Genomic DNA, 14377 nt, shown 5'->3' on the forward strand with positions numbered 1-14377 from the left:
GCGACCTTCAGCCTCTTTCTCAGGGTGATGTCAGATCATCACCCGCAGAAGAAAGGAAGTGAAAGAAAAAGTTCATGCCTTCTTGGAGTGCAGATGCTCAGAGCGAAAGAAACAACAAGCCTTGAGACAGATGGGAGCAAGCGAGCAGAGCCCAGCGAGCAGGTCTCTTCAACAGGAGGACAGTGAGGTCCTATTCTCCTTATGGCCCAGGTGCAGGAAAGTATTTCTGGATCAGAGGACTGGTGTTATGGCAGGAAAGACAGAGCAAATCCCCATGACACTGACCATTTTCACCTTCACTGACAACTCTCTCCCTCAAAGCATTGAAGTTAGCAAGTAAAAAGAAAGTAAGGCCCTGAAAGAAGATACAACGGAAAATGAGTGGTAATATGATAGTCTTGTGAAAGAACATGACTCTCAGCTACAGAAAGGTCGACTACACCTTTTCTATAGCATAAAGATCAAAGCTGGGTACTGTGAAACCAGCTTACGTTGTTTCCCCGAGACTGAAGTCTGGACAGTTATATGGAAGAAAACACTGAACAGGGAGAATGTTACTCTATGCGTCTTCATCTGAGACTTTGGAAAAACAAACTGATCTATGGGTTGTTCAGTCGCTCAGTCGTGTCCGACTCTCTGCAGCCCCATGGACTGTAGCATGCCAGGCTTCCCTGTCCTTCCCTATCTCCCGGAGTTTGCTCAAACTCATGTCCATTCAGTCGATGATGCTGATCTATGTGTGGGACTAATAATTAGTTTGTGTAGTTAGAGCAGTCCTCTCCACTGTTGACTGGGCCACTGGCAGGCCAATTGGGCTTTTGCTTCGTCCACAAATAAAATACACTACAGGGGTGGCACCAAGCAGTAACTTGGAGGTCTTTAGCTCCTTCCATCTCCCTATAATATCCATTAGGTCTCCTCCATTATTTGATATGGATGCTTTTAAATTTTAAGACTTCTGTCAGTAATGCCTAATGGGAGCCGCGTTAGGCATTACTGACAGACCTCCAGCCACATGATCCTCTACTAGGCTCTTCTACATAGTCATTGCCTCTGGAAGTCTCTGGAGGGAGAGACGATAAATTGGCCTATTTATGTTCACGTTGGTCTGCTTCTCCTTGCCTTGCTATTGGAACTGATCTACCACTGGCTCTTGGGGATGGACAAGTGACCCAGCCTAAAGCAATTTAAATTTAGGATTCCTATTCCTTGCAGCTAAAAAAGTCCTGGTTAATATATCCAGCCCTGGTCAGTGCGTTGCCTCAGAGCCTGCCGTGGGTCCCAAGTGAGCCTGATGAGACTAGCAATTTTGTGGACCTGCTGGGAAGAGAAGCTACCAAAAGTTGGGCCTGAATCTGCCAGAAGCTACCATGTAAGAGAGTCTACTGAGAGCGAAGCTAATGCAAATTCAAAAAATTTAAATTCAAAAATCTCCATTTCTGTGCTTTTGAAAAAAATCAAAGGTAACATATAATAATCAGTTTAAGAAATATACTTGGGCTTCCTTGGTGGCTCAGCGGTAAAGAATCCACCTGCCAATGCAGGAGACACGGGTTCAATCCCTGGTCGGGGAAGATGCCACATGCTGTGGAGCAACTGAGCCCGTGCACACACTACTGAGCCTGTGCTCCAAAGCACGGGAATCACTCCTGAGCCCACAGGCTGCAGCTACGGCATCCTGCATGTCCTGGAGCCCGAGATCCACAGCAAGAGAAGTCACTGCAATGGGAAGCCTACGCACCACGACAAAGAATAGCCCCACTCACCACAACTGGAGAAAAGTTGCGCAGCAACAAAGACCCAACACAGCCAACAATAAATAAATAAAACTTTATATGTACATAAAAAGGAACAGACTCACAGACTTAGAGAACAAACGTGGTTGGGGGGGCATAGCGGGGAGAGACAGAGAACTTGGAATTGATGTGTATGCATTGCTATATTTTAAATGAATAATCAGAGGGACCTACTATATATCACAAGGAACTCTGCTCAACATTATGTAACAACCTAAATGGGAAAAGAATTTGAAAAAGAATAGATACATGTATAACTGAACCACTTTGCTGTATACCTGCAATTAACACAGCATTATTAATCAACTGTACTCCAACAGAAAATAAAAAGTTATTTCCTGGAAAAAAAAATCCAAAAACAGAAATATAGGTTAGGACAGGTTATGCTGCAGTAGTAAACATCCTCCAAAACTCAGTGGCTTAACATGAGAAGAGATGATTCTTACTGCACAAGACCGCTGTGGATTGAGGTGACAATCAGGGCAGCTGTCCTGCAGGTGATGGCTCAGTATGGCACCTCCATATCAGCAAACGTGTCCCTGGTCAAGATGGCATGGAAAGAGAGAGAAGTGGAGAGGGCCGTGCAGCAGCAGTTAAATATTTCCTTCCAGAGTAACATACCTCACTTTAGTTTACATCTCTTTGGCCAAAACAAGACACATGGCCATTCTTAATTGCAAAAAGGTGGAGAAATTCAGTCCTCCTATGTACCAGGAGAAGAAGAGAACAATGTCCTAGTGAACGGTTAATATATATCCCATCATAAACTGTCTAATGCCAACAGTGGGCTGCAGCCTACTTGAAGCTGGCCCCTTGGGTGGGACTTAAACACCCCAGTTTGCCACAGCTTCTACTCAGCCTGCTGGGGAATTTACATGGCTTGCCTGGCCTCTGAAAGCATTTGATTTTGCAGCTCCTGGTATAAATAAAACCAATCTCAATATCAGTCTTTCAGTGGCCCTAGTGATCCATGGGCTTATCACAAATTTTTCAAAAACAAGGTTTTAAAAAATTAGCTAAACTTAAAAAATGCCACAAAGAGTTCTTAGGTTAAGGGCAGGATGGTATCATAAAATCAAACAAGAAGTTGAGACTGGCTGTTATATAGTCTACAAAATACAGAGACCTGTTTATGATAGTTTCTTCCTCCTCCTTTCCCCTGGCTCAATGAAATATCTACAGGAGAGACCAGGAGAAGTGAGCCTTCCACTCTCTTCCTTAGGATAGGAGGAGAAGTCTACATGGTAGTGATTTGGGGTAGGGTGTGCCTGGCTTAAAATTTTTAAAATTTCCCATATATATGTATGTATATATATTCATGGCTGAAGTATTTAAGAAGAAAATTTGAGTTGCCACTCAACCATCTGAGACCGAATACAGAACTACACTGAGCTGCCTTATTACAGTTCAGAGTTCAGTTGGTCATTTAAATAATTTAGACACCTTTGTTTGAATGTTTGCTGTGAGGCATACACCATATGCCACTCTATTTGAGGGGGCAAAGCAAAAAGAAGATATCATCCTTGCCCATAAAAATGACACAATAGAGGACCAGGAAGATGGATGATATTCATTAAAATGGGGAAATGAGGACTTAAGTGATCTAGGGAGGAGCTGATGCATTCTGCTCCCAGAATATTCTGTTTCGGCATATGTCTTGAAAACACCTGGGAGAAGATGAAAGGCCCATGTGGGGATGTTTTTGTGTAAGTCATGCATATATAGGTGCTCCCTGAAGTTGACACCAGGACTGTAGGTAGAATCACCAAACTCCTTTAAAGATGATCTTTAGAAATACTGAATTTCAGATAGTAGGTGATTCACAAATTTTGAGTTAATGAATGAGTAAACAGAAGCTGGCCTAGGACTCAGTCTTAGGAGATGATGATAATTAACAAACTGGGGCTATAAGAGGAGGCAAAGAAGTTAGCAAAGAGTACCCCCAGAAGCACAGAACCTCAAGTTTCTGCAGATCTCATCTCCCTTGACACAGGAGTGGGTTCCCCACTGCCATGGAAGCCAAAATGGGTTGTCAGTATGGTCACATGTAACATAGAGAAGATCTGAGATGAGTCCTCTGTACTTGTTCAGATCTGGAAAATACGTTATAAATATAGGGATATAGACTCTAGAGGCCTCAAGTCATTTTTAAAAGAAGGAGTTTAATCTGAAAGCGTTGACATTATGCTATGAAAATGTTTCCACTTAACACCCAAGGAATTCTGCTTCTAGAGAAATGGAGGACCCTTCTTCACGTTTTCCTTCCTTCTTAACCCCTGTCCCTTCATACCTACAAAGTGTTACTATGGATTGGTCAAATTCCTCCATAAAATCTTTGGACCTCAGTTTCCCTGTCTGCTAAATGGGGACAATAATAGTGCCTACTTTAGAAGGTTGATGTGAGGATTCAATGTGATACTTATTATTAATACCTTCCACACGCGGAGTTCAGTAAGTTTGCCTGTATTCGTCATTATCATCTTTACCACCATCCTCATTACGTTTTAGCCAACCCAAGCCCTGTTGCTAAGTAACCTTCTTAGATTTGTCAAACCCAGAGAGATTTCTCCCTCTTTCAACCTTGAGTAGCATATCCCCACCCATCTATCAGTAATCATATGCTATTTTAAATTGTTCTCTCTTTTAAAATTTTTTTGTTTATTTGGCTGCACTGGGCCTTAGTTGAATCATATCAGATCTTTCGTTGAGACACACAGACTCTCTGGTTGTGGCTTCCAGGCTCGGTACTTGCAGGCTTAGTTGCCCTGCAGCACGTGGGATCCTAGTTCCCTGACCAGGAATCGAACCCACATCCCCTGTGTTGCAAGGTGGATTCTTAATCACTGGGCCACCAGGGAAGTCCCTAAAAGTGTTCTGTTTATTTCATATTCACAGTGTCATTCCAGTGTGCTTGAGGTTACCAGAGATGCAGGGATATCTTACATTTCTAAAACTCTTATAGCACTTGTCATATACTGACTTTGAGGTTTGCATTTAACAGCCACTTAAATAAGTGGTGGGCAAGAGTCAGAATATAATTTCTTTTGTATCCCCAATAATGTCGAAAGCACTCTGGGCTCCCAGCACTTAAGGAATATTCATCAAACAGATGCTGAGCCAAATGTAAAAGATCAGTTACTCCTCATACAGCACACACTTGTAGAATATTTAAGTGAGGAAGGGGCTGTATTTTATAGATGAGGAAATTGAGGCCCACGCTGATGACATAGATCCAGCTGAACAAAAGTTATGATGGGAATAATTCTCAGGACTCTTTTTATGCTCTGTGTTTTAAAACAACCACCAATAAAAAAGTTATTTCAGCAAATGTTTATCAAAGGGGAAAAAAAAAACGTCCCCGAGGTTTTCTGCGGGAGGTGGCGTTTCCTCTTACACTCAACAATTTTGGTGGTGTGGCAGACCGAGGTGTGGGAAGGAGCCAAGGGGAGGGGGGCCCTATGACTGGGCTGTTGTGTGAGCCCCAGTGTTGGGGGAGGGATGGGATTTTTCACTTCTAGGAAAGCTCTTCCAGCTCTAGGCAATCCAGGCCAGGTTTTGCCACCTACTTTCCTAAGCACGCCACCCTGAGTTGGCCCAAGGGTGCCTTCCAGAGAGCTCCATACCTGTCCCCAGGCCAAGCTCACAGAAATTCAACCCAGGAACCAGAAGAGTTCCCCACACTTGGAACCTGGGAGGCGCGGTGCTGTCCCTGGGCAAGGAGGAGAAAACATTTACAGTCATTAAATAGAACTCACTGCTGTTAGGACACATCTGGGCTGGCCGCAAGATGAGGCTCTGAGGGGGGCCGCTCGCCCTGCAGCCGGAGGAGTCCTCCGGACAAGGAGCCTTTGGTAGCCCCGGCCAGCCTCACAGGCTCCCTTTCAGGTTTTATGCCCACATTTCCCTACCCTCGCCTCCCGCCAGTGTTTCTCTATCTCTTAAATATACCTCCCTAATCCTCCCCTTCCTCCTTTTTAAAGCCTGCCTTTCCTTTCAAATACTTCCTCAAATGCCAACTTGTTATTTTTGTGCCCTCCCCTTCAGGAGCCTTCCCCAGCGCTCTGACTGAAAGTATACTTCAGACCACAGGGCTGGATTTTCATTCATTCCTTCCTTCATTCATTCACTCAATAAATACTTCATTCCATGTGCAGGAATGTGGCGATACGATCGTGAACAAGGCTGGCCCAGTTCTTTGGTGCATAAGTCATTAGCTAATTAACTAAATAATTACAACTGTGCAAAGGAGAATGATAGACAGGACCGACAGAGAAACCAGCCTTTCTCTTCCTGGTCAGAGCCTCTTCTCCAAATCAGCTTGGTGCCCCAGGCCGCTTCCTCTCATCACAGGAGCAGGTGTCTTATCAAAAGCTTCCTAGGAACGTGTTCCCTGCTCCCACGGGTCACAGTTTCAGTGCTCCAGGGGGTCTCCTCAGACTCCGCTGCCCAGCCCTAACTCTCCCAGATCTCCGTCATCATGAGGTCTCAGGTTGTCACCCGTGGCCATCCATACACAAGGGTTTCATCTACTTATCTGATCTTCAAAGGTTATTTCATCATGCAGGGCAGTAGAGCACAGTGGCAAAGAGCATAGACTCTGGAACCAGACTGTCCCTTTCTCTGATACATACTAACTGTGCGGTCTTGGGCAAGTTACTTGACGGCTCTGTGCTCGATTCCATCATCATTAAAATGGGGGGGAGGGTGCTGTGTGTGATAATACCCAACCCACAGGGGTACTGGGGACTTCTCTGGTGGTTCAAATGGTAAAGAATCTGCCTGCAATGTGAGAGACCTGGGTTCAGTCCCTGGGTCAGGAAGATCCCCTGGAGAAGGAACTGGCAACCCACTCCAGTATTCTTGTCTGGAGAATCTCATGGACAGTGGAGCCTGGCAGGCTAGAATCCATAGGTTTGCAAAGAGTGGGACACAAATTAGTGACTAACACACAAACATAGGCGTATTATAAAGATTTAAATATATAAATATTCAAAGAGTTACTGCCTGCAAAGCACTTGGGACAGTGGTTCGCACCAGTAAGGGCTCAGCAAGGGAGTTCTTGGATGCTGTAGTTTGAATCTCCCCTGACAAGGTGTCCAGCCTTGGTCTGAATCCAGCTTGGGTCAGAGGCTCAGGGTGCTGCTTGCATGGGAGAAGAGCTTGGAACTTTCTTAAAAAGACAAGATCCTGGCAGCAATGAAGACTGCCTGGAAGCAAAATAGACAAGGGCGGTGAAGCCAGCTGGACTTGGGCGTGTGGATCTCAGGGATCTCAATGCCCTAAATCAGGGGCCATTCTGACTGACTGTTGCTCGAGCAACAAGAAGGGAGCCCTGAGACCTGGTTTTGAGCAGGGCTCACCTACCTCCAGCTATGCACTGTGCTTGGTTGCTCAGTTATGGCCAACTCTTTGCAACCCCGTGGACTGTAGCCCGCCAGGCTCCTCTGTCCATGGAGATTCTCCAGGCAAGAATACTGGAGTTGGTTGCTATGCCCTCCTCCAGGGGTTCACAGAAGAATGAAGGAAGCAATAGAAGATTCACTCTGAAAACAGAAACACCATGTAATTATTCTATGCTGTTAATGTTACATATCCAGTTAAGATTTACCAAACCCATTTCAGAAGCTGGCCAAGGTACTAAGGGGTTAATATTCTTCTTCTTTTTTTTTTTTTTTTGGCAAAGAGTCCCTTGGACTGCAAGGAAATCCAACCAGTCCATCCTAAAGGAAATCAGTCCTGAATATTCATTGGAAGGACTGATGTTGAAGCTGAGACTCCAATACTTTGGCCACCTGATGCAAAGAACTGACTCATTTGAAAAGACCCTGATGCTGGGAAAGATTGAAGGCAGAAGGAGAAAGAGACGACAGAGGATGAGATGGTTGGATGGCATCACCAACTCAATGGACATGAGTTTGAGTAAGCTCTGGGAGTTGGAGATGGACAGGGAGGCCTGGCGTGCTGCAGTCCCTAGGGTCACAAAGAGTCGGACATGACTGAGCAACTGAACTGAACTGAACTGATGCTGCCTGTGTGATCTTAGTCTCTCCACCAGGGTTGGAACCCCTGCCCCCTACATTGGGAGCACCAAGTTTTAGCCACTGGACTGCCAGGGAAGTCCCAGGGGGTTAATATCTATGTGTAAAAGCTTAGTTTCTGGTTCTTGGAGATTTCTCATTTGGGACTTGGCCTCTCGAAGAAGAAAAAGCTTTTCCAAGCCTCAGGGCTTAGTAATCATGGTCTCAGAGAAAGCTCCCTTAAGGAGGCACCATTGCCTGTCACCCCTCCCCCCACCACTGTTACTGAAGCATCAAAGTAAATCACATGTGTGGTCAGGGGGTTGGCTGCCAGCCTCCTCTAAGAGCAACTGGTGGACCCGAGTCCACACAGGCTCCCATTTGGCCAGGCTCATCCAGCAGAGACAGCTGCACCCTCTCCCTGGGGGAAGGCTCCCTGCCTTGGGCTAGTGTGGAATAGTAGCCAGGTGCCATTACATCCCAGATTCAGTCTCTGTGTCAACAGAGATGAGCCAGGGCCCACAGGCCCAGTCAAAGGAAGTTAGTCAGGTGCTCTTTAAAAGACATCATGAGCAGTAAAACAGAAATCAAAATAAAATAGCAGAAAGACAGCGCTCTGCCCACCTATCGAAGAAGATGGTTTCTTCCGCACTCAGTTTTTAAGGTCAGAAAAACCGCTTCCTTAGACACCACCCTTGCATCTCATTGGCCAGATTTAGTCACACGCCCATCTCTAGACCAATCCCTGGCTAGGGTGCTAGGTTGATTGTGATCGGCCTCATTCCTTGGAGGCTGCGTGGGTACCGGAGCTAAGCAGAAGCTCTACCAGCCGAGAAGGCAGAGGTGGGGAGTTAGACATGCAACTTCCAGCAAAGGGAGAAAGTGTTAAAACTTAAAAGATGGAGCATGGCTTTGAAGCCAAAGAACTGGGTCCAAATGGTGCCTCTTACCAACTGAAAAAAGTTGAGTGGGATCCTTGGTCTCCGAGAGCCTCAGGTTCCTCTAACAAGGCTGTTGTGAGGGTCAAAGGAAATAATTTAATATTCATGCAAGCTCCTGGCAGACTTTAACATCCCATGAGATAGATGCTTCTATCACAATTATCACTACCAGTGAAATGGTGATGTAAGTGGATCTTCATGGAAGGGGAAGTGGCTGGAGTTGCCTATTAAGGGCACTCATTTGGTTTCTTTACAGGCTGTGGCTAAGTGACCCTTTTTGAATGAAGTCAACTACTGTATATACTACTTGATCTTCATTACATTAATACCTAGTTCATTCTCTATCCCAAAGCAATATATATCATTTAAAGTTCTTGTCCTTTAAAAAGCAATCCTAATTGCAGTGCAAATGCACATGTGTAAATTCCAAATTCAATTATGCTAATAGGGCTATTGGGGAGAATGTCCAATAAACATTAAATGCATTAAAAGTATGTGAAAAAATGTCAAAGTTCATCAGCTGTTCTCAACTAATCTCTCAAAGGTCATAGTACTCAAGGGTGTTTGTGATGGTCAAAGATGATGAAATTACCTCAAGTTTGAACACCAGTCTTTGTTGCTCTAACACAGAGCTTTCTTCCCCAGAGTGATATCAGAGACCAAAGAGTATTTGGCTGGTGAAGGAAAGAATGGAGACTGGGGGATCTGCCAGGTCACTCAGGCAAATGAAATGTAGGTAATTGAAATTGAGAGTCATTCAGTTGTGTCCAACTCTTCGATCCCATGGACTATACAGCCCATGGAATTTTCCAGGCCAGAATACTGGACTGGGTAGCTGTTCCCTTCTCCAGGGGATCTTCCCAAACCAGGGATTGAATCCAGGTCTCCTGCATTGCAGATGGTTTCTTTACCAGCTGAGCCACCAGGGAATCTGAAATTTAGGTACCTTGCTGTTTTTCCCTGCCTGATCCATTGGCTTGGGCCTATTAAGAAGCATCTTCTCTGGATCTCAGAGCACGTGTGATCTTGAAAGCTCTGGCTCTGAAAAAGATCTTGTACACCAACATACAATAAAGAGAAGTTCCATTCTGTCAGACAACTAATTGTCTCTCCTAAGTACAAGGGATTGCTATGGTCAGTGGTGGCAACAGCCAAACAAATGAAATCAACTCTTAAAAAAGATTCACATTTTTAATAGTAGCTCACATTAATTGAGTAATTAATTAATAATCACTGTGCTAAATGATTTAAAATTTACTAATTCTTTAAATCATCACACACACACACATACAAATATGAAGCAGGCATATTATTATCCCCATGTCACAGATGAGGAAACAAAAGCACAGAATGTTCAGTTGCTGTAGATCACAGTTCGTTAGGGGGCAGACCTAGGACTCAAACACAGATAGTCTGGCTCCAAGGCACATGCCCTTAACCATATACATTATGGTGTTTTATTTGTTTCTGCTTCTTAATAGACTTTATTTTCTAGAGCATTTTTAGGTTTATAACAAAACTGAGCAGAAAGTATAGAGATTTCCCATATCCTTCCACAAGGATTTCCCATATCCTTTCCCATATCCTTCCATATCCTTCCTGCAAGCACAGGCTTCACCACTATTAGTATCCTCACCAGAGCGGTACACTGTAACTGATGAACCCTCATTGACACATCTTTACCCAAAGTCCATCATTTACTTTAGGATTCAGTCTTAATGTTGTACATTCTATGGATCTAGACAAATGTATAATGGCATATATCCATCATTATAGTACCATACAGAGTAATTTCACTACCCTAAAAAGTCTCTGTGCTCCACCTATTCATTCCTTCCTCCCCACTAACCACCAGTAACCACTAATCTGCTAACTGCATCCATAATTTTGCTTCTTCTAGAATGTCATATAGTTGAATTACACTGTCTGTAGCCTTTTCAGACTGGCTTCTTTCCCTTAGTAATATGCATTTAAGTTTCCTTCATGTCATTTCGTGACTTGATAGCGCATTTCTTTTGAATGCTGAATACCAGTCCAATGTCTGGATATACCACAGTTTATCCATTCACCTACTGAAGGACATCTTGGTTGCTTCCTAATTTTGACAATTACGAATAAAGCTGCTGTAAACATTTGCTTGCAGGCTTTTAAAAAAATGTATTTATTTGTTTATTTATTGGCTGTGCTGGGTCTTTGTTGCTGCGCAGGCTTCTCTCTAGTTGGGTCAAGCAAGTGTTACCCTCTAGTTGCAGTGTGTGGCTTCTATTGCGGTGCCTTCTCTTATTGTGGAGCACGGGCTCTGGGGAGAGCAGGCTTCAGTCGTTGCAGCACATGGGCCCAGCATTGTGGCTTCTGGACTTAGTTGTGGTGCATGGGCTTAGTTGTTCCATAGCTTGTGGGGTCTTCCCTGATCAGGCATCCAACTGTGTCTTCTGCATTGGCAGGCAGATTCTTTACCACTGAGCCACCAGGGAAGCCCCCGCCCCTTGCAGGATTTTATGCAGACATGTTTTCAACTCATTTGTGTAGATACCAAGGAGCACAATCGCTGCATCATACAGTAAAAGTAGGTTTACCTTTGTAAGAAATCACCAAACTGTACCATTTTGATTTCCACCAGCCATGAATGGGAGTTCCTACTTCTCCACGTCCTCACCAGCATTTGAGTTCATCAGTATTTTGGATTTGGGCCATTCTAATAAGTGTGTCCTGGTGGCTCAGATCACCTGCCTGCAATCTGCCAATCAATCTGCCTGCAATGCAGGAGACCCATGTTTGATCCCTGGGCCGGGAAGATCCCCTGGAGAAGGGAATGGCTACCCACTCCAGGATTCTTGCCAGGACATTTCCATGGACCGAGGAGCCTGGTGGACTACAGTTGGGGGGGTCACAAAGAGTCAGACATGACTGAGCGGCTAACACACGCACAATAAATGTGTAGTGATATTTTGTTAATTGTGATATATCTTCTTTGGTGAAGTGTCTGTTCAGAGCTTTCGGCTATTCTATAATCAAGTTTGTTTTTTTATTGTTGACTTTTATCATATAGCATGAAAGTGTGGATTCATAGAATGTCAGGGATGGAAAGACCTCAGAATTCAACCAGTCCATCCTCCTCACTTTACAGACATAACAAATGAGTCCCAGAGGCACTCAGATGGGGCAAAGCTGGAGCCAGAGCCCAAGAGTTCAGTGCCCCTTCACCGACAGTGTGTGTCATCAGACACTGTCCTCTGTGAGCAGGTAGCTCCCCAAGGACAGGAGTCACGCCTGGGCGTCTGTCTATCTTTCCCTCATACCTCACCTGATACACAGTCAGTGACTATCTATAGGAGAGAGAAAGAAATTACTTTCTTCTGGCATCACTGTGCCCTTTCCAAAGGGCAGGCCCCTCTGCCCTCTGCTCTAGTCTCTAAAAGGAGTTCAGTTCAGTTCAGTCCCTCAGTCGTGTCCAACTCTTTGCAACCCCATGAATTGCAGCACCCCAGGCCTCCCTGTCCACAACCAACTCCTGAAGTTTACTTAAACTCATGTCCATCAAGTCGGTGATGCCATCCAGCCATCTCATCCTCTGTTGTCCCCTTCTCCTCCTGCCCCCAATCCCTCCCAGAATCAGAGTCTTTTCCAATGAGTCAACTCTTCGCATGAGGTGGCCAAAGTATTGGAGTTTCAGCTTTAGCATCAGTCCTTCCAATGAACACCCAGAACTGATCTCCTTTAGGATGGACTGGTTGGATCTCCTTGCAGTCCAAGGGACTCTCAAGAGTCTCCTCCAACATCACAGTTCAAAAGCATCAATTCTTTGGTATTCAGCCTTCTTCACAGTCCAACTCTCACATCCATACATGACCACTGGAAAAACCATAGCTTTGACTAGACGAAATTTTGTTGACAAAGTAATGTCTCTGCTTTTTAATATGCTATCTAGGTTGGTCATAACTTTCCTTCAAAGGAGTAAGTGTCTTTTAATTTCATGGCTGCAGTCACCATCTGCAGTGATTTTGAAGCCAGTGAAGAGAATTAATGTTTTGGATCTTCCATGGGGCAACAGGTGAGGGCAGAGGCCATGTCAAAGTATAATTCTTCACCTTGACTGTGCAGCAACATCACCTGCAGGTTTAAAAAAATGCAAACTGGATGCCTGAGCCTCATCCCCAGATGTATGGATTCCCTATATGGTGTTAGTTTATTGTACACTAGGCCCTGGGCTAAGCCCTTCACCTGCAGCATCCTATTTAATCATTCCTTATGCAGTCCTTACTTCTTGGAAGGAAAGTTATGACCAACCTAAATAGCATATTAGAATGCAGAGACATTACTTTGTCAACAAAGGTCCGTCTAGTCAAGGCTATGGTTTTTCCAGTGGTCATGTATGGATGTGAGAGTTGGACTGTGAAGAAAGCTGAGCACCGAAAGAATTGATGCTTTTGAACTGTGGTGTTGGAGAAGACTCTTGAGAGTCCCTTGGACTGCAAGGAGATCCAACCAGTCCATCCTAAAGGAGATCAGTCCTGGGTGTTCATTGGAAGGACTGATGCTAAAGCTGAAACTCCAATACTTTGGCCACCTCATGCAAAGAGTTGACTCATTGGAAAAGACTCTGATTCTGGGAGGGATTGGGGGCAGGAGGAGAAGGGGACAACAGAGGATGAGATGGCTGGATGGCATCACCGACTCGATGGACATGAGTTTAAGTAAACTCCAGGAGTTGGTGATGGACAGGGAGGCCTGGCATGCTGCGATTCATGGGGTTGCAAAGAGTTGGACATGACTGAGCGACTGAACTGAACTGAACTGAACTGAACTATGCAGTCCTACAATGCAGACAGTATTCTCCTCCTCCGTCTGTAAATGAAGAAACTAAGGGCTTCCCTGGTGGTTCAGCAGTAAAGAATTTGCCTGCAATGTAGGAGAAGCAGGAGACACGGGTTTGATCCCTGGGTAGGGAAGATCCCCTAGAGGAGGATATGGCAACCTACTCCAGTATTCTTGCCTAGAAAATTCCATAGACCGAGGAACCTGGTGGGCTACAGTCCATAGCGTCGTAAAGAGTCAGATAATGACTGAACGACTAAGCATGCATGCACATGGTTCAGAAAGGTTAAGAAACTCACCCAGGGACACACAGCTAGTATATACTGGAACCACTATGCAAATAAAAACCACCTAACTGCATGCACACAGCCACTGAGGCTTCTACGCTCGACCCTGTGCAAACCCTACGTTTTGAGCCCCCAGAAGCCAAAAGGCAGAGACATGGGGACCCCCAGAAGAAGACTGATAAGAGAAAGCTCTTCACAGGGTGAGACAGTGGCACGGCCCATATAGGGGTCCTGAGAGTTGTATGTGAGGCCCCAAATTAAAACCCATCTGCTCTACCAAAAACCAGAGCTCACAGACGCCCACACACTTGTTCTAATTTGCACACCATTCAGACAGAGCCCTCACTCTTTTATTTTTCTGATACTGGAGGGAATTTTTTACTGAACTGTAACACACAACTCTGGAGCAGGAACTGGCAACCCACTCCAGTATTCTTGCCTGGAGAATTTCAGACAGAGGAGCCTGGCGGGCTACAGTCCATGGGGTCGCAAAGAGTAGGACACGACTGAGCGACTAACAC

This window comes from Bos mutus, chromosome 10 (assembly GCF_027580195.1).
Source record: "Bos mutus isolate GX-2022 chromosome 10, NWIPB_WYAK_1.1, whole genome shotgun sequence".
In the NCBI taxonomy this organism is placed as follows: Eukaryota; Metazoa; Chordata; class Mammalia; order Artiodactyla; family Bovidae; genus Bos; species Bos mutus.